We start from the raw sequence: 21,224 nt of genomic DNA, 5'->3' as shown, positions 1-21,224 counted from the left end.
AGTATTATGTTATTATGTTTTTTTATACATGTCAGAGCAATTTAGTATTGTTGTCAAAACTTGGAAATGCTGTGTAGAGTAGTAGTACTATACTGCATTATACAATATCTGCGTATCATGTGTTTGTATATGCACAAAGTAACTGCTAACTGTAATTGGTACAATAAATGTAGGGGAGTTAAAGTACACTATTTGCATAGAAGAATAAATTAGCATTAAATGGAAATACTTAAGTAAAGTACAAATATGTCAAAGTGCAATACTTGATTTAATGTACGTTGTAAGATATTATTGTCGGCTTGTATACAATCTCTCTGATGACAGCTTGTTTTTTTGCCCCGTCACAAATTACACATTGTGACCTTGTTCCAAGACCAAGGCACCAATTAAATATTTGAATAATTTTGGCAGTGTTCAAGGCGCACTGATTCATTCCTCCAGCTTCAGGCACTTGTCCTTGGTTGGACATAGACTCTTTAATTAAGCTTCATTTAGCCTCGGGGTGAGTAATCAAGACATGTTGACATCACTTCATCACTCGCTTTGGAAGGGACTATTGTGGTAAAGGATATAAAGAGGATATAAGAGTGTGTGGATTACATCGTCACCACTTTGCTGACTTTGAGATACTTAAAGCAGGTTCACTACACCATGCTTTGGGAGAGGGCTGGTCTGTTGGTCTGGCTTTCTGTAAATAACCACTGAGGGCTTAGTCACACAATGGAAGTCTGGGTGTACTAGAAGTCCGCCTTCCATCAATTGATAGGTCCTTGCACTCTCCCGCTAGCCTTTTAAATAGACATCAAAAACCTTTTTGAAGCATATTAAATTATTTTTAACCTGATTATTGTTGCACTAAAAGGGTAACGATTGTCTAGCCAATGAGAAAGTGTTGGACTGGAGACTATTGACAACTGAGCAGTGTTTGGGTAGGTTAGGGATATTTTCAGATAATTAGCTTTTAGGATATGTAATGGCTTTATATTATATTTAGTTATGAAGGGTCAATATGGTGCATTGCCTGGAGCTACAACATTGTTTCAATATAAGGGCATGAATGCAGAGCTCCATCTAGAGAGAAAACATGCCGTTTTATGAATGCACTTTTTTGTCAACGTATCAGCCTTCATATAGAACCTTTTTGTTTGTAGTTTTAGCCAGCTATTGGGGCTGTCTTACCCGAAGAATATTCTAGCTCACAAATTAAAGAGGGCATATTACACTCATTTTCAGGTTCATATCAGTATGAAGTGTCTCTACTTTAAAGAGTCCTCTCCTGCTGATGTTCAAGGTGTATATCAGTATGTAGTGTCTCTACTTTAAAGAGTCCTCTTCTGCTGATATTCAGGGGCCTCATTTATAAAGGGATATACCGCAAAAAAAAAATGGCGTACGCCAGTTTCTACGCAATGTTTGCAATTTCTAAAATACTATCTTGACGGGAAAACGTGCGGTCCTCCGCGCAAACTCTAATCCATGCGTGCGCACTAAACACAAAAACGGGAGAGACGAGAAACTGCGACACCGTTGGCAGAAGGCAGAATGGAGAGAAATATGTGAAAATAATACCATAAATAAAATGTTACCTCTCATTTATCAGATATGAAGAATTCATTTTCAAACATTGATTAAAGCCAATCTTAAAATTATTTAACAAACGCCTGTTTGAGACTCCTCAGTGCACACAAAAACTTAACTGGGAGAAATAAATAAATACGGATGTTATTTAAAACCACCTTGAATATGTTGTGTTAATGTTATGAAATGTTTTCTCATAAATGATGCGGTAAGCAGGAGGACAGAATTACGTCTAAACTGACGCCGTTTTGCTATTCTATAGGTTGTAGATACGAGCATGGTTTTATATACTATCATGTTTATTCATGTTTTATGCCGTTTGCTAAGACTTGATAAGTCGCTCATAAAACACAGGAGGTATGGAAACTAAGAACACCATATGTGGTCAATTGTACAGCTAATATAACGCAACACATTAGTTGTATTTCCTTTAACAGGGGGGGGGGGGGATGCACAGGCTGCAGCGGAGACGATGCACACAGCTGATCGACAGCTGGGACACAAACCACCAAATACGAAAACATAATTCAGATCCAGTCGTCATGACTCCACTCCGGAGGGATTCCCCGATCATTTCTTAGAGTTTCTCATCAAGGGGGTGTCTCCTTTCCCCGGTACAAACACACTGCCTGAGGAAGGCTATGTGTATTTTTTTTGTCATTAACCTTTTTCGGACCACTTATTTATTTATTTTGGTGATGATCCGACCTCCATGCTGCTACTCTGGTTCAAACAGCATCCACCAAACAATATGATTTATCTCGACCTCCCCAAAATAACAAAAATCTGACACGGTGTGAGATGGGTTTTTTAGCTGTTCTGTCGTCATTTCCTGCGATCTTCTTCATGTAGTCAGTCAAAATGAATGAATGAAAGGGTGTTTCTTTGACTATTTATAGGCAAATATGGGCGTTACGTGAAGCCCGCAAAAGCTGCACCGCATTTCGAGTCGATTGTGATTTATAAAGGGAAACCGGCGTAGGAAGTGCTGTACATACTTTCCTCGCCGGTACGCAATGTTTGGTGAATCGGAAAATGTCCTTCTGATGTTCGTGAGTATATCAGTATGTAGTGTCTCTACTTTAAAGAGTCCTCTCCTGCTGATGTTCAGGTGTATATCAGAATATAGTGTCTCTACTTTAATGAGTCCTCTCCTGCTGATGTTCAGGTGTATATCAGTATGTAGTGTCTCTACTTTAAAGAGTCCTCTCCTGCTGATGTTCAGGTGTATATCAGTATGTAGTGTCTTTACTTTAAAGAGTCCTCTCCTGCTGATGTGCAGGTGTATATCAGTATGTAGTGTCTTTACTTTAAAGAGTCCTCTCCTGCTGATGTTCAGGTGTATATCAGTATGTAGTGTCTTTACTCTAAAGAGTCCTGTTCAGGTGTATATCAGTATGTAGTGTCTCTACTTTAAAGTGGACCTATCATGCTATATTTGAATAATATAGTGTAGGACCATACCTATATAAGGCATATTTATACTTTTTATTTTTCAAAGTACCAAACAGATCATGCATTTTAGCCATTCCTCATTTCGCTCAATTTAACACTGTCTTTTCATGGGCTGATTCTGTGAGAACAGCACCATCTACAGGCCTGGCATATGTACTACAGCGTCTCCAGCGCTTTCGAACGGCAATGTCCGTGGCTGTCTCCTCCTGATTGGTGGAGTTGGCCCAATAGCCGTAGCGCCACTTCTGTGACGTCAGAGAAGTGTTCAAATCTGGATCAGTCTGCATCAGATCCGTTGCAGGCCCTTTTTTAGTGATTTGGGTATGGAGGAAAATAGAGAGGGATGTGTTTTCTGACACTTGGTGAGTTCCCTGGAACACCGGGGACACATATTCATGTATAAAAGACTTACAAAAGTGCATTTTGCATGATAGGTCACTTTTAAAGAGTCCTGATGTTCAGGTGTATATCAGTATGTAGTGTCTCTACTTTAAAAGAGTCCTCTCCTGCTGATGTTCAGGTTTATATCAGTATGTAGTGTCTCTACTCTGACATGTCTCCATGCTTTAATGTTTAAAAAGATCTTTATTTCTCTCATGCTGCAGCACCTCTTTTCACCCTCTGTCTGAAACCAGAGCCCAGTCTGCTCTGATTGGTTAGCTGGCCGGCTCTGTTGTGATCGGTCAACCACTTAGAGATGTCCTTAGAGATCACGTACAATGTGTTGGAGCGTTAGGCAGAATAGGGCCTCTTTCATGCTTTTTTTTCTTTGTTAAGCTGCAATCCAACACCCATCTAACTGCATGCATCAGAACTGGAGACTGGAGGTCAGTTTGGTGTCTGGACTGCCTCTACATTGTCAAAAAGCTTCGCTAGAAAAATGCAGACATACAAGTGAATGCCACTGGAACGTAGGTATGTAAAGAAAGAACCCCTCTATTGGATCCCCCTAACCCAGCTGTTGAGTCTAACTGTGCGATGGATCTATGGATCGATGGATATCACATATCAGGTGCAAGAACGACTCAATCATGGCCTCGATTTGTATAGGTTTTCTCTCTTTTGTACAAAACTGATAAAAGTCATGGTCATAAACTTGTGAACAGATGCAAGTTGTAACAAACTGTCTCTTTAGAAAATATTTAACTGCAGGATGGAGCATTTGAAAGCGTGTTTCTACTTTAACATTCGTAAATGATATGCTTCTTCCTTTACACATTTCTTCTTCCAATGGCTCAATGAGGTTATCAGAGTGAGGAGAAAGTGCTTCTCTCCCAATAGGCGTTCTTCCTTTCCGAAATAAATCTGAACTCTGCTCACGTCCTAAAGCCGAGGATCTTATCACTTATCCGACTGCTTCCAACTCACTGGCCTGCTTGAATAGTGGTGAGTTATTATAAGAGGAACTTCTCAGAAGATGTGATGATTATCCCGGTGTGTGTTAGGCCTGTTAGTGTGCGTTTGTGTGCCGATGACTAATACAGCTATTTCACTGCGAAGCGAAATCATTTGGAGATTTACCACACACATTCTCTCTCTCTCACACACACACACACACACACACACACACACACACACACACACGAACACACTCTCTCTCTCTCTCTCTCTCTCTCTCTCTCTCTCTCTCTCTCTCTCTCTCTCTCTCTCTCTCTCTCTCTCTCTCTCTCTCTCTCTCTCTCTCACACACACACATTCTCTCTTTCACACACACACACACACACACACACACACACACACACACACACACACACACCAGAATGCTTGAAAGGAGCCAATGCATAGTTAATGCATGGTTAGCAACGTAAGCAAGCCGCGGCAATGTACAGCTGCTATCGCAGTGTGGTCATGATTTATAGTGAATATTATCAGCACTCAGAGGAGGAGGAGCATGACGGAGGATAGAGGAGCAAATGGTGATGGAGGACGGGAGAGGGGGTGGGAGGGGCAAAACAAAGAGTGGAAAACATGGAGAGAGAGAGGTATAGACATACAAGGAGAGTGGGAGAACAAGGCAGAGAGAGGTAGAGATGAGGGATGAAGGCTTTTGCAATCTCACCCATGACTAAGATCAATGTAACCTTTCTGCCTGTGATTCAGTGTGTGTGTGTGTGTGTGTGTGTGTGTGTGTGTGTGTGTGTGTGTGTGTGTGTGTGTGTGTGTGTGTGTGTGTGTGTGTGTGTGTGTGTGTGTGTGTGTGTGTGTGTGTGTGTGTGTGTGTGTGTGTGTGTGTGTGTGTGTGTGTGTGTGTGTGTGTGTGTGTGTGTGTGTGTGTGTGTGTGGCTTCAGCGTGACACAATATGCGCACGTGCTTAAACACTGGTGTGCCTGTCTTCGTTGGAACGTGCCTGCAGGAGTGTGTGTGTGTCCCGGCGTTGGTTCCCTCTCAGGCGAAACCCATTGATCTTGATGGAGAGAAGGCCAGCGGGAGCAGGAGAGGTGAGACACATGAGAGACAGGACGGAGCGGGGGGGAAATGGAGGGGAACGGGATTGAGCCGGGACATTAGTTGGATCGGAGAGGAACACAGGACAGGCCTCGTTCAGGAGTGATTAACACGGAGGAGAGAGCTGGAGCTCTCATTCAGAGGTGTAAAGTAACTAAGTACATGGCAGGCTGGGGCTGCTGGATGAGGAAAGGCTTCTCATGCTTGTGGGAAATTGAAACTCTTTTCTCGTGACAATTAGTAACTGATTTTTGAAGCCCTGAACTGTACAGCACCGCCAAAACTATCACAGGCGGACTGCTATACCACCGGTTCCGAGGCACTGTGATTCGTGTGGGACCCTCGAACAAACTGGACCACCGTGGTTAGTGCTTTGCGGCAGCTAGCGACCTGCTAAACCTGGTGTGGCTAGCCTTTAGCCTGGATCCGGGCGGGTAGGTCGCTGAAGAGCTGTAATGCTGTGATCCTCTACAGCCGGGACACTATATAGGACCACCGAACGTGAGCCCAGCCTGCCCTTTGGTACAGAGTAAGGACGTGCCAAGAGGGAACCCAAAGGAGGCTAACGTAGCTGCTAACAGCAGCTAACTGGAGTTAGCGTCAAACTCACGGTAACCAAGCAACCATGCCGCCGAGAGGAGAGGACAACGTCAGCCTGTCACAGGTGCGTGAACTGTTAAAACAACAACAGGATGTATACGGGCAGCTACTAACGCAGCAAGAAAACCATTTTAAAAGTTTCATCCAAATCTTGGTTGATTCCACCAACAAGAGAATGGATGATATGAATAGGGAGGCTCAGGACCTTAAGAACAGTCTACAGTTCTCCCAAAAAGAAGTGGATGAACTAAAAGATACTTGTAAGGAGTTGAAGAAGAAGAGCCAAGAAGCACGCACATACATTAGTACTGTGGGTGAATCTGTTATGACAATGAGTGGAAAATCAGACTATCTAGAGGGCCAATCGAAACGCAATAACTTAATTATTGATGGAATCCCAGAGTCTCCAGGGGAGAGTTGGGAGGAATCGGACTACAAGGTCCAGGAGCTGCTCAGAACAGAACTACAGATGGATGAGGAGAGGATCGAGGTGGAGAGGGCACATCGAATGGGAAACGGCAGGGGCGCAGACAAGCCTAGGCAGATTGTTGTGAAGTTCCTGCGTTTCAAGGACAAGACGGCTGTGATGGGGAGACGAAACAGGTTGTAAGGAACGAACATCTTCCTCAACGAGGATTATCCTGAAGCGGTACGCCAGAAGAGAAAGGAACTCATCCCTGCCATGAAGGCCGAAAGGAGCAAAGGGAACATTGCTTACATTAGGTATGACAGACTAATTGTTCATCCTCCGCAAACCCCCACCCCTCCCCCGATCCCAAAGGGCTGTGAGAATGGACTCACGCCACTCATCTCAGAGGACTGAGAAAAGGGACTAAAGAGACAGAAGGGGTTTGTAGCTTGGTGCATGCATATACACACGCACACACAAGGGATGCACACATACATGCACTTTAGCATCAGGACTGTAATGGACATTGTGCTTAATTTGCTGTTAGTCTCTCTATTTATGTCAGTGAATGCTAAACTACCTAAGAAAGGGCTAAAGATCGCTCACTTGAATATCTGCAGCCTTAGAAATAAGGTTCAGTGTGTTCAGGATATGTTGGTATCAAATAATATTCATATTTTGGCCATCACTGAAACTCACTTAGATGACTCGTTTGAGGACGGTGCAATATCAATACAGGGGTAACATTTTTACAGAAAGGATAGAAACTGCAATGGGGGAGGAGTGGCTTTTTATGTACAAAGTCACATTCCTCTGAAGTATAGGGAGGATTTGATGTTAAGTGAGGTAGAGATGGTATGGCTGCAGGTTCACCTGCCCCATTTAAAACCTATGTTGCTGGGATGTTGTTATAGACCACCAAGCTCTGATAGTAATTATCTACATAAATTGTGTGAAATGATTGAGAAGGAATGTGATGAAAACAGGGAGATATATTTATTGGGTGACGTGAATATTGACTTTCTGTCATCAGACTGTTGATTGAAAAACAAATTGATGACGGTAACAAGTGCATGTAACCTAGATCAGATGATCAATCAACCAACCAGGGTAATTACCAATAGCTCTGGAGTAACATCATCCAAATGCATTGATCACATATACACAAACGGCAGTGAACTGTGCTCAAAAGCGGTATCAGTACCAATTGGCTTCAGCGATCATAACCTTGTAGCCAGTGGTGTAGTCTACTTTTTTGTAGTGGGTATACTGTAATAATTGTATTCATCCTGTCTCGAAGCAACACCTCATGAACACCATCACACTTACTAATGCATAGACTAGTCTTGAGACTGGTTATGTGTTATCAACATGTCAATGTATTATAAGCATTTTTATGTGACTTTTAACTGCCAGAGACATTAACAATAAAAAAATAAAAGAATGAACAATGATGGAAAAAGCCCACTTATCTTCTAGGGTTGAACAATTAATCGACATTTTTATCAAAATCTCAATATGGCCTAATGCAAACACTGTCTCTGACACAGCTCTCACCAAATTTCCAACTAAATCCTGTCCACCCTTCTCCGTGAGCTCCTGGGCTATTTTGTGTGCTCTGAACGTCTCATGTCGTCTAACCTTGTTTCTCAAAGAGGCCAGAGATGTTGATCTGCTTGAATCTGAGGACTGGATCTTAAAGTGCACCCACTCCTCAGACATAGACACTCGTTGTTCTGTGAGGACACCTGTTGATTTTGTAGCGCTGCAAAGAGCACAACCTGGAAATAAACAAAACCATGACTAATTAGCATAATACAAGTTTTTACCAATAATATATGCAGAAAAGAGCCAAGATTTACTCAAAAGTATTTAATAAACTGCTTACAATATTTACATCATGGCTAACAAATGCATGAAAAGCAGATAAAAGGAGAAAAATGTTCCACTTTTTCAATAGCTAATTATTTGACAACTACTGATAACTAACATATAGTAATATAATGGTGCAAATGTTTTAAATGCACTTTTAACATGACCATGAATTAACTCTCATTTGCATAGTCATTGACTTTATGAATTTATGTTGTTTAGATCAGCTTTCCTTTGCATGTGTGCTGACATTTACCTAACTTTCTGTCCCTCCACTCTAACCAAGGATGCCTGTTCTTACATTCCAGCTACTGTTACGTTAATGATAACCATGCTAATTCCACTTACCGGGCAAATTTGCGGTAGCGCCGGGCTCGTTCTCTGTCACCTTTAGGACAGCCGCCTGACCTGGCTCTTCTTCTGTAGTGGTAATAGGGGAACACTTCGGAAAACATTAAAATATTTTCGTCTGTTTTCGTTTCATGTTTGCTTCCTGTTTAGCACTCTGCGAACTTGAATGATGGAAGGATCAAATTCTGATAACGTTAGAGAAACGTGGGGTTTGTCAGAGCCGAACCAGCGCCATATAGACTGAGAGTTACGTCATCTCCGTTCACAGCCAATGGACCACTTTTTTACTGCAATGGCGGATCGTGGAGCCTCTCAATCGTTCCCCGGAAGTTAGCGCCAAGGCTAACAGAGCTGTAGAGTTGCAGCATAATAGCCAGTTCGTGACGGACTTTTAAAGGTAAGAAGAAGTTTAAAGATTTATATTGCGGATATTATCAGTGCATCTGATTCAAATTAACATGTGTATTAAAGGATGTCAGTGGATTATCCCTAAATTAGTAGATTTAGGGAACGTTTACAGATAACAGATTAAGCTAGGATACCATACCATAGTACCGGCATACACTATACCATAGTGGTTGAATACACAGTATTAGGAAACACTTTATACTTACTGGACATGTTATACTCATTACATACTGTATATAAAATATGACCAAGAATGTGAGACAACTTTATAGAAATTCATATCACATCTGTTACTGATGCCATTTGTCATACTTTGTTAAACTCACAAATAATAAAGTTCCATAACTTCAGTTGGGAACAAAGACCACACCTTATCTCCCCAAGGCAATTTCCCATCCAATAGGTGTGCTATATAGGTGTGTATAACCCTTTCTCCTGTCTGTTACTCCCTCTTTCAGCACAAGAACCAGAGGGGGATTCAATGGAGCCTGAATACCTGCATTGAGACCCTCACCCTGCACCCTGAGTCTCAACTCTCAGTGTTTTTCAAGCCTTTCCCTGTTTTTTTGTATTAAACAAAACATTAAGCTTTCCCAATGGTGTGGTTTTCGTTTTGTGAAAAAGTGCAAATGCAGTGTTTGTATATAATAACCTCACATATTTGTTGCTGTTGGTCGTGAAATTGCTACTGCTGACTTGAGCCAGCCATTTTTTCCTCCGCTCTGTGTCAGTGGGGAAGCCGTACATTCGTACTCCTTTCTCGGAGCGATTTGAGCATCCCCAGGCAGCACAGCAAACCATGGTGGCGACTAGGAGGCAGCACAGCAAACCAGGACAACACGGAGGAAAAGGCACAGACAAACTGCATGATATGCTATTCAATGTTTATTGAATTCCATGAATTTGCAATGGATATTCCTAAAATAACACATTTAACATCATCATCATCATCATGCTGCTGCTGCTGCTGCTGCTAGTCCTTTGATAGTCACCTGTCGGTCTCCTGTCCTTTCTGAAATCCATAAAGATGACATTAGTCATTTAGATAACTTGTGTCCTCAATTACCATGGGATTACTGAAACTAACATGAATTTAAGAAAATGGTAGAAATGAATCTAATCTGAATTTTGAAGCATTCCTTTAGATCCCCTCCCTCTAAATATATCAATAAACATTAGAAAGTGATGCTCCTGACTAACATACAAGTTTAAGAAGATACTATTGGTTTTAAAGAATTCAAAGCTATAAATAAACCGCAACAGGCTCTTTAACCAAGGCACTGTTAGCCTAACATGTAAACTAGTTGTTCACACTAATCCTAATATTATCAATTAATATTAGCAAATTCTATTTTATTTTTTAAAACATATTGATGTAAATACATACACATATCGATTTGTTGTATAAATATTGTAAATCAAAACCTTTATTCACTAATAATTACCAAAAATCGTAGTTCTATCTCCTGTTATCAATGCATTCACATTGCCCGCCATGAACTTCCGAGGAACGATCCTCGTCTACATGAACCACGTGACGATAACCGTTTTTGGACTTCCGCTGTCGTAACTCTTCTATCTATATGGCGCTGAGCCGAACAAAGTGTGTTGCTGTTGCTTAGCAACAGGCCAAAGGCGACGGAAGCCCCAGACGTCCAAAAGTATTAACACAGAAGGGGGCGAAAGCGTGAAAGCGAAGTCACAAAATGATGTTGTTACGTATCATCGCTCATTTTTAAGAGGGCATACGGAAATCACTGGCATTTTCTAGTGGGTATACGGCGTATACCAGCGTATCACGTAGACTACACCACTGCTTGTAGCAATATGTAGGAAAGCTAAAGTCCCAATAGCAGGACCGAAAATAGTGCTGAAGAGATCATATAAAGGGTTTTGCTGTGATTCATATGTGGAGGATGTTAAGGGAGTATGTTGGTCTAATGTTTTTAAAGAGAGTGACCCAAATGTGGCACTGGATGTTTTCATGAAATTGTTGTTACCAGTAATGGATAAACATGCACCTGTTAAGAAGTTAACCGTTAAAACAGTAAAGGCACCATGGATTGACGAGGAGCTAAAGAAATGTATGGCTGATAGAGACAGAACAAAAAGGGCAGCAATAAATTCCGGCAATCATTCTGAGTGGCAGTTATATTGCAAAATAAGAAATAATGTGACAAAACTGAACAGAAAGAAGAAGAAAATGTATTATGAGATTAAGATAAATGATATAAAGCATGATGGAAAAAAGCTCTGGGGTACCTTGAATACCATAATGGGTAAGAAAAACAACTCAACACCATCCTTTATAGAATCAGAGGGGGCATACATCACTAGACCACTAGATATTGCCAATTGTTTTAATAACTATTTCCTTGATAAAGTGGAGAAGCTAAGGCAGGGAATGCCAAAATCTAGCTGCGAGTCCTATGTTAATATTAGAGAACGTATTATGAAAATTTTTAATTGCACCTTTGAGCTGGGTAAAGTTAGTACAGAAGAGGTGGACAAGTTATTGTTGGCAATCAATAATGATAAACCACCAGGTATTGATAACTTAGACGGTCAGCTATTAAAGAATGTAGCCAAGTTCATTGCTGCACCCATCTGTCATATTTTTAACATGAGTCTGGAAGGTACATAACCGCAAATCTGGAAAGTAGCTAAAGTTATTCCACTCCCTAAAAATGCAAAGAATGCCTTCACTGGCTCTAACAGCAGACCAATAAGCCTGTCACCTGTTCTAAACAAACTACTAGAAAAAATTGTATTCAATCAAATACAATGCTATTTTTCTGTTAACAGTCTGATGAGTGAGTATCAACATTCGTATAGAGAGGGTCACTCAACAGCACTAACACAAATGACAGATCAATGGATGAAAGAGATTGATGTGAAGAAAATGGTGGGAGCAATACTATTAGATTATAGCGCTGCCTTTGATTTGATAGACCATAGAATTTTAATTGACAAATTGGAGTGCTATGGTTTTGCCCCAAAGGCGATATCATGGCTAGAAAGCTATCTATATAACAGAACTCAAAGTGTATACTTTAATGGCAGTATCTCTAGTGCTAGATGTGTTGCAAGTGGAATTCCTCAAGGAAGTTCACTAGGTCCTTTACTCTTCTCAATCTTTACAAATGATTTTCCATTAGCTCTTGAAAAAGCACAAGTCTCTATGTACTCGGATGACACAACAATATATACACAGGCTCCCACAATCGGTGAGATAACTGATATTTTGAACAAAGAACTGAAAACAGTAATGGAATGGGTGACCAGCAACAAATTAGTGCTCAACATTAAAAAAACAAAAAGTGTTGTATTTGGCACAAATTACGTACTAAGGTCTCAACCGCAGTTGAATCTGATGCTGAATAATGTAGAGGTTGATCAGGTGGAGGAAACAAAGCTCCTGGGACTCATCCTAGTGAACAATTTATCATGGACGAAACACATAGATTCAGTGGTGGCAAAAATGGGGAGGAATATATCTGTCATCAAGAGGTGCTCAGTATTTTTACCACCGCAACTGACAAAACAAGTCATTGAGACTCTAGTCTTTTCACAACTGGACTACTGCTCAATGATCTGGTCAGGGGCAAACAAGAGGGACCTGGGAAAGCTGCAACTGGTTCAAAACAGAGCAGCTCGGCTTGCCCTTATGTGTACACCAAGACATAATGTAAACAAAATGCATGTCAAGCTCTCCTGGACATTAGTCACGGAGAGGCTAATGGTATCACTCCTTGTCTTTTTGAGAAACATAAATGAGCTGAAACATCCAACCTGTCTATATAAGCAACTTACACCTAGCTCTAAAATCCATACATATAAAACGAGACATGCCACAAGAGGTTGCTTTCAAATCCCTAAAGCCAAAACAGAGTCTATGAAGAGCACAGTGCTGTATAGAGCCATGGCTGCATGGAACACACTGCCAGATCAGATTTCTAAAGAAACAACTAAAGCAAGCTTCAAAAGACGATTGAAGAGGCATCTAGAAGCCCAAAGATTGTAAATTACACAAGCAGCAGACAGGTTATGGTAAACATACAGCAGCACACCGATTCATATAGGTTTTTTAAACACATGCAGGAATATGGCACTTTCGCTAACACAGACACACACATAGCATTTCACAGTTATGATTAGGATTGTATTTGTTTAGTTTGTTTTTACTCTAAAAGAAGCGAAGGGAGACATTTGTAAAATTACTATTATTCTTTTATTTCTTTTATTTTTCTTTCCAAGGAAATGGGGAATCAGAAAATAAGCTGTATGTGATGGTTGATATGAAAGTCACTGTTTGAAGGAAAATTGACGCCGTACGCGATTTGTTTCATTGTCTTGTAATTTACTGTCAAATGTCATGTTTTATGTTATTTGTGGATCCCAGGAAGATTAGCTGTTGTTATGCACCAGCTAATGGGGATCCTAATAAACTCATAAACTCAACTACTGTATTTAAGTACAGTTTTGAGAGACCTTTACTTGTTATGCTACTGTGTACTTCTACTCCACTACAGCTCAGAGGTAAATGGTGTACTTCTACTCCACTACATGTATTTAATACCTTTAGTTACTTCACAGATGTGGATGAATGATGTGAAATATAATCAAGTGTTAATTCAGACTTTAGTTCCACCTGGAGTAAATTCACAAGCTACCCTGCAGTATACAAAGTCATTCAAACTAGCTGCACCTTTACCAGCTTTGAGAACACTTTAATGATCAATCATTATAAAACGTATATTATTCTGAAATGGACCAATCTGTACAACGACTACTTTAAGTATATTTTGATGCAAATACTTTTCTACTTGAGTACATTTTGAATGCAGGACTTGTAATTGTATCACCTTTGCTCTCATGAACACCTGGAGTGATACTTTCAAACTAAAGAAGCTTGTGTTCCATTTGTGTAGAACACTTCTATGCAGGGATTGAAGCCTGCTTTTCTTCTGCCTGAAGCTTCTTTCCAAGGGTGTCTACAATCAACCATAGAGCTACACATTCAGAACAGCAAGAAACAAGTACATTTGCTTTAAATACGCCGGTGGGCTGGTGCTGATTCTTTGACCTAACTCTTGTAAGTACAACATTTACAAATGTTTTGTGTTGTTGGCCGTGGTGCAGTCAAAACATACATTTGTAATGCATTTAGTATTGCAAGTATACAACAGCCCTAAAGCTCCCTGACACAATTAGTATTAAGAACAAATGCAGATTCAAATGTGTTTTAACCAAGGTGTGTTCATCTGTACTGTCAATAAAAAAAAAACACCTGCAGCGGACTTACTGTGCAAAAGACTTTACACTACAAATTCAATCATTAGCTTTTAATGAATAAATCATTTGAAAAGGTATAGATCAGAAAGAAGTAAACAGACTCCATAGTCAAATATAATGATAAAGGGTGAAATTGCGAAACTAAATATTTCATTTAATCTCACATTTTGGCCTACACTCAATTGTCCCCATAAGGAAATGTGTTCTGGATTCCATCCTGCAGCTCCATACAAATCATACATACTACAAAATACAAGCGCTACGAGAAGTGTCCTGGCAGATGAGAAGCGCTATATAAATTACATTTATTATTAAATGTATTATTACTACATGATAAAAGATATTACCATATTAACACATTAATTATGTGAATAATATAAGTGTGCACATACACTGACTGACAATAGCAAACCACTGCACAACCCCCAGGGCCAACATCTCACATGTTAGTGTTGAGAAGCTTGATGCATACACTCAGGAAGGAAGATTCAAATAGTAGTTTATCTGAAATTGTAATAAACTGTAGATTCATACTGTAGTTAAACACAATTATGATCTGTATTATTGGAAATGTCTTTCTTCATATCAAGTATATTCTAACTGCATGCTTTGCTGAAAGCATTGTTTTCTGTTGAACTGAACCATTTGAATTGAAATGCTTTTTTGGGTACACGTATTAGTATAAATCACTTGTGATTGCAGCTGAACACAAGCAATAATTAATAACATCATCTGCAGGAAAGGTCCTTGAAAATTGACCAACTTGTAAAATAAAGCTTCGGTGATTCTTAAATGTAATAAGAACCTCTGCTGAGTGAAAATATTCCAGGATTAGTCATAATTGATCGTGCAATCACTGGACCAGCGTGGTTATTGCAGAAACAGGTGCACCTGAAGCTTCTTTTACAGCGTGACCTCACAGTTAGGGGTGTTGTTGTGGTTTTCTCCTCGCATAATGAGCATTAGAAAGTGACACAAACAAAAGCAGAGGACTGACACGTTACACGCCCAGAAGCCTGGATTAAACTAAATCTGAATTTGTGTGCTAAGAATGTCATCATATGAGTCATAAAGGATAAACTGTACAGTATGCTCCACGGGAAATAACGCAACAAAAAGTTTCTCATCCTCTAGTGTCTCTTCTCATTATAACAAATTACCGCAAATGTGACATTACATAACAAACAAGAACCTTCATATCATAATAACAACCGATATATATCGCTTTTTATTTCCTACATGGATCTGAACTCTGAGCCATTGAGGTCTGCAATCTCGGGATTATCTTGAAACCTTTTAGTAATTTTATTAATAAATGACTTTCATTTTATGTATCTACTTGAAACAAAGTATGAACTATTGCTTAAATATGAATTGTATATCAGGTGAACTTTCCTACCTCCAATAGACCCATGTACAGCAGCTTCTCTGAGCCAGGACATTCTGAGGATACATCTGCACGGTACAATATTAGGAATTGGTCTGTGAAAGCATTTCAAAATGTCTCTCATTGGACATATATTTAACGTAAAGCACCCTTCAACTGCCATTAAACTGACAACTCACATAAGCAAAGAGCAGATACTCAGCTGCTTAATTAAGGCCCTTTGTCTGGATTGAATCTACTAAATGTCAAGGACGTGACAGTGACTGGGACTCAAATGCGACGACTCGACACAAAAGTAAAAGTCTTTACTAGATTGAAGTAAAACAAAAGAAAATCAAGCTTCAAGAGGAAAAAAAGGCAAAATGCAAGACTAAATAAACATGGCTCACGGTAAAAGACTGAGTTGAGTTATTGGCTTGGAAAATGCTGGCTTTGTTGACTCGGCACAGAACAAAGGGAGACGAGGACTGTTTACAGAAGAGTTAATGGGACACAGGTGGCAACGATCACACACAACATCAGGAAGTCAAGGGATAAGTAACGAGATGGAGATTACAAAATAAAACAGGAAGTGCAATGAAAGACAGTGCACAACAAGACTACACTTGAATTATCATAAGCTAAACATGTAACATATAACTGGATATCTAACAAACTAAATAGACATTAATGTGTCGAGAACTTAACATGGCAAAAATGAATATACTTGACTTGATCTTAAAGTAATATACTTGACTTGATCTTAAAGTAAACGTCTTGAATTTGTCCTTTGTCAATGTTACCACTTTACAATAAGACTTATAACGGGTTTGCGAATAGTTTGTAATGCATTTATTAATTAGGTTGTGAGCACTTTATAAATCATTAATACGCTTTTATAAGACATGAGATGAACAGGGCAACTGTGACCGGTTGCTTGCCAAATAGTGAGCCGACATTTATCTGTACTGCTCAGCCTTATATTGGCTACCTAGCTTACTTTGTGTTCTTCATCAGTCAGCATCCTTGGTATCTGTTGCTCACTGACTTGATTCTCGCTAAGTAGCCAATATAAGGCTTAGTCATCTTGCCAAATAAATGGTTCTTAATGATTAATAAAGTGTTTACAACCTAATTATAAACCCTTTCTGAATCCTTTATAAGGGAAGTCTTATTGTAAAGTGGAACCCAGCATAAGTTCCTGCTACTCTTCCCCATCACAGTTAGAACTCAAACTGAGACATTTCCTCAGTCCTTGGAAAGACACATTGGCTGACCGGACAAAGAGTGTCTGTTACATTACGGCAAAACACATCAAAAATCATTGAGAATACCAATCAAATGAGAAGAACTTCCTGCGACACATGAATATCACCTTAAACTCCAGATTACTTTTTTATTCAGTCGCTTGTGTACAAGGACAGTGTTAATGAGCGATGGGCGAATGAATGAGTCGGGCAGGTGGACTACTTAGACTGATTAAAGAGACTGGAAATGGACTGGACTACTTTTTACCTTACAGAACGAAACACTTTACAATGTGCTGCCCATTCGCTCCTTCACACCCGGATGGTGGAGCTGCCATGCGACACAGACTTCAGCGCCTTGCTCAATGACGGCTGCGGACAAGAGGAGCCGGGATCGATCCGACAAACTATATTCAGTTTCAAGGTGTTTTGCTCTCTTCACCCTCTGACAAATGTCAGAGGGTGAAGAAATAAAGAACTCATTATACCCTACTGTCCTACTAGGGCAGGAGCCGCAAAACATATGTCATAGCTTGTATTTATTGTTATATCAGACAAAAACTACAGTTTTTTTGCATTTATTAGGCTATTTATTACATTATATAAAACTGTTAACCTCTAATAAGAAACAAAGAACCCCTATAAGGAGAATTACAAAATAATACACAGGCCTACTTTAAAATAAATTAAACACAGCACTTGGGGAGTCCTCTGCACATTTGAAGGAAAACAAATATTATTAAAATGGGCCCACTTTGAAATAAATAAAACATATAGCTGCACCCTAAAAAGAGTTAAAGGTAGGGTAGGTAAGAATGGAGAAACCAGCTCGAGTGCGCTAGAATTTGAAAATACACAACCGGAAAAAATATGCCTCTTCCTTCAGACTTCCTCACAGAGCCCCTCCTCCAACACACACGAACGCGCAACATGACCAATGAGGGCACGAGATAAGTTTGTGCACAGATGGAAGGCTGACAGGCAGGTAGGCCATCCAGTTATTTTAGCCGGGCCGGCTCGGATGATTGGTCGCGCTTTTTACAGCGCTACGGCTTCCAGAGATTAATTTTTGTATGTATTTATTGTCAAAGCATTTAATATATTCATTGTTATCGGGATGTTAAGAGCATTCCATGGAATATAACAAAAAGTGTTTTCTGAAATAAATTACATACCCCATTGAATTATGACTGAAGACCGTCAGCTGTCTTCCTCTCCGTGTTGTTCCCGTTTTTCCTCGATACGTAAAGGCTGCAGTGCAGCACCTTTGACAACTTCTCTCTACATATTAAACATACCGGTAAACCAGCATCGTTTGCTGTGAAAGCATATAACTCTGTCCACACAGAATTAAATCCTGTGTTTCTCCAGTACTGTTCTTTGATTTATCCATTCGCTCATCGAGCCGGGGGTAAGGTTATTCACCCGCAGGAAAAGGCGCTCGCGCGGGACCGTAGCAGGATGTGACACATATTTTAGTTGACCTAATTAAAACCGTTTTGTTTTTTATTTATGTGTCACAGTATCACCTCAAAATACAAGATACGAAACATTTTCAACCGTGCAACAAAACATAAATAGTCCTCCAAATACTTTTATTTTATTTCCTTCTTATTTTTGTCAAAGCTCAAGGGAGCCAGAGCAGAGGGCTTAAAGGGCCGCATGCGGCCCGTGGGCCGCGGGTTGCCGACCCCTGTACTAGGGCATTGCGTTCCAAGAATGCAGGGTTGTTGGTTGTTCCTAGAGTCTCTAAAAGTACAATGGGAGCCAGAGCCTTTTCTTATCAAGCTCCACTTTTGTGGAATCAGCTTCCAGTTTGTGTTCGGGCGGCAGACACCCTATCCGTTTTTAAGAGTGCGCTTAAGACCTTCCTTTTTGATAAAGCTTATAGTTAGGGCTGATTAGATTCAGCCCCTAGTTTTGCTGATATAGGCTTAGTTTGTCGGGGGACATCTTACTTCTTCCTTCTCTCTGTCTATACCTGTGTACTCTCATGTTCCGATTAACCCAGCTTCCCCAAATGTCTTTCTTTTCGGTGTCTATATACGCCGGGATCCGGAGTCATGGATGATCCTGCGGTCCTGTGTCATGGATCGTGAGTCCTGGATCTTGAGTCGTGGCTGTGGTCCTGGATCATAAGTCCTGGATGGATATCCTCGTGGATTCATCTTCCTATTATACACACATGCATTTCCAAACATTTGGACTACCTATGTTGCAAATGTATTATCTTTTCAATTTACACACGGCATCTATTGCACGTCTGTCTGAGGTTTCTCCCATTTTTCCCTTTAAACTGTGGGTTTTCTCTGGAAGTTTTTCCTTGTACGATGTGAGGGTCTAAGGACAGAGGGTGTCGTATTGTCATACTGATATTCTGTACAAACTGTGAAGTCCACTGAGACAAATGTAACATTTTTGTTAATGGGCTATATAAATAAACATTGATTGATTGATGTGTTTTTACAGGATCACGCTTGCATGTTGGTTTTGTGAGAAGATTAATGTAGTTCAAAGGTATTTTGATGACATTTCTTTATTTTACATGTGATTATTTTTCCTGACAGCAGCCTTTGAGGCAAAACATGTGTTCAAGGACTGTCTGAAATTAGAAAAATCTGCGTTTTGTACCTTATGTTATAAAAGCTGTACATTTGGCGATAAAAAAAAGAAGAAAACAAGTCTTTCAAAACCATGGGTTCAGGGTTGTAGGATGACTCGCTTTGCCTCCGGTGATGGAAGTTACTTCTGTACAGCAGGAACAGCAAGCACTGTAGCTTTCTATTCTTCGTTCAGTGTTGAACAAAAAGGAAAAGAACGCTATCAGTTTCCTGAGGGCATGGGGTAGCCCTGTGGGTGCACACAGCATGTGGGGCTGGATGAATACCAGAGCTCTACAGGGCTGAGTGTACACTACAAACACTCATATCTTGCCCAGTATATTCGTCTAATATGCAGTCAGAATATGTAGTTACACTTCATATAAGACCCAATAACACAATGCTGTGAGATATAGGGTGAGATCTTCTTCTATATAAAGGCCCTGAGTATCTGCTATTTGCTTATTGGCAGTTAATGGGTGTTTTTCAACAAATATATGTCCAATGAGAGACATGTGCTTTAAGAGACTAGTTCCAAAAGTACTGTACAAAGTGTAGTAGACAAAGACTCTTGAACACATCTTATTTTCAGACAGTGGCGGTTCTACGGGGTGGCACAGGGTGGCAGCTGCCACCTCAGAAAAATGCCTTGCCACCCCAGCTGCCACCCCATTTGGCAGCTTTGTTTTGAAAGAAAAGTTGTGGCTCATCGGACATTTATGAGAGAAAATCTCTAATGTCCGAGTGCAAGTGAATGCAGCACAAGACGCAAGCCTTGTAACCCCTCCCCCCCCCCCTGGCGCGAGCTTGGAAATATGATTGGCGGCGATTTCATTTGAACGGGAGGACAGCGCAAAACGAGAAGCATTTCGGATACAAGTAGACCGAAGCAATGGTGTAGTGGGCGTTGGACGCGGGGGTACGCCATATCCCCACTTATTTGAAGCATGATTTCTTTTTTTAATAGTCTAATGCATCTAAAATCATTGCCAGTGTTATCAGTTGCAAGTGTGTGTTTGTTGTATTAATGACGAAAACATAATAGGCAGATTTCACAGTAATTATAATAAAAACGTAGCTCAAGCATTTATGCAACTTGATTTGAAGCGTGTGTCTGTGAGGGGCAGAACCGTGTGTGTAGGGTGACCAGGTGTCCCGCACTGTTCGGGACTGCACACACAGCAGTTTTATTATTTGTCCCGCGTCCCACACATTGAGACTATGTCCCGCAGCGCGAGTGTCTCCCGTCCACCCAGTAAAAAAATCCCCACTAAACCACTGGACAGAAGGAATGAGGTATTTGCGGTCAGGGTATGACTGGGGTAGGCTAAAGCCATACCAATAAATGGCTTATCCCCACAATGAAAAATGATGTTAAAGTAAGCAAAACAAAGTCTGCCAACTCGCGCGGAGTAAATTGCACAGACAGCATAGTAAGATTGATTTCAATAGCCACTTGTCTGGAAATACCGAAGACTAGAAACGGTTTTGAAAACTTTTGTCACGTAGTGATCGTCTTCTCAATAGAACATCTTTGATAATGTCTTCTGGCCAATCAGAATCAAGATAATGGCGTGGTGTTGTTGCAGGAAGTCCT

This window comes from Notothenia rossii (genome assembly GCF_949606895.1).
Source record: "Notothenia rossii genome assembly, chromosome: 3".
In the NCBI taxonomy this organism is placed as follows: Eukaryota; Metazoa; Chordata; class Actinopteri; order Perciformes; family Nototheniidae; genus Notothenia; species Notothenia rossii.
Note: the sequence above shows the minus strand (reverse complement) of the source record.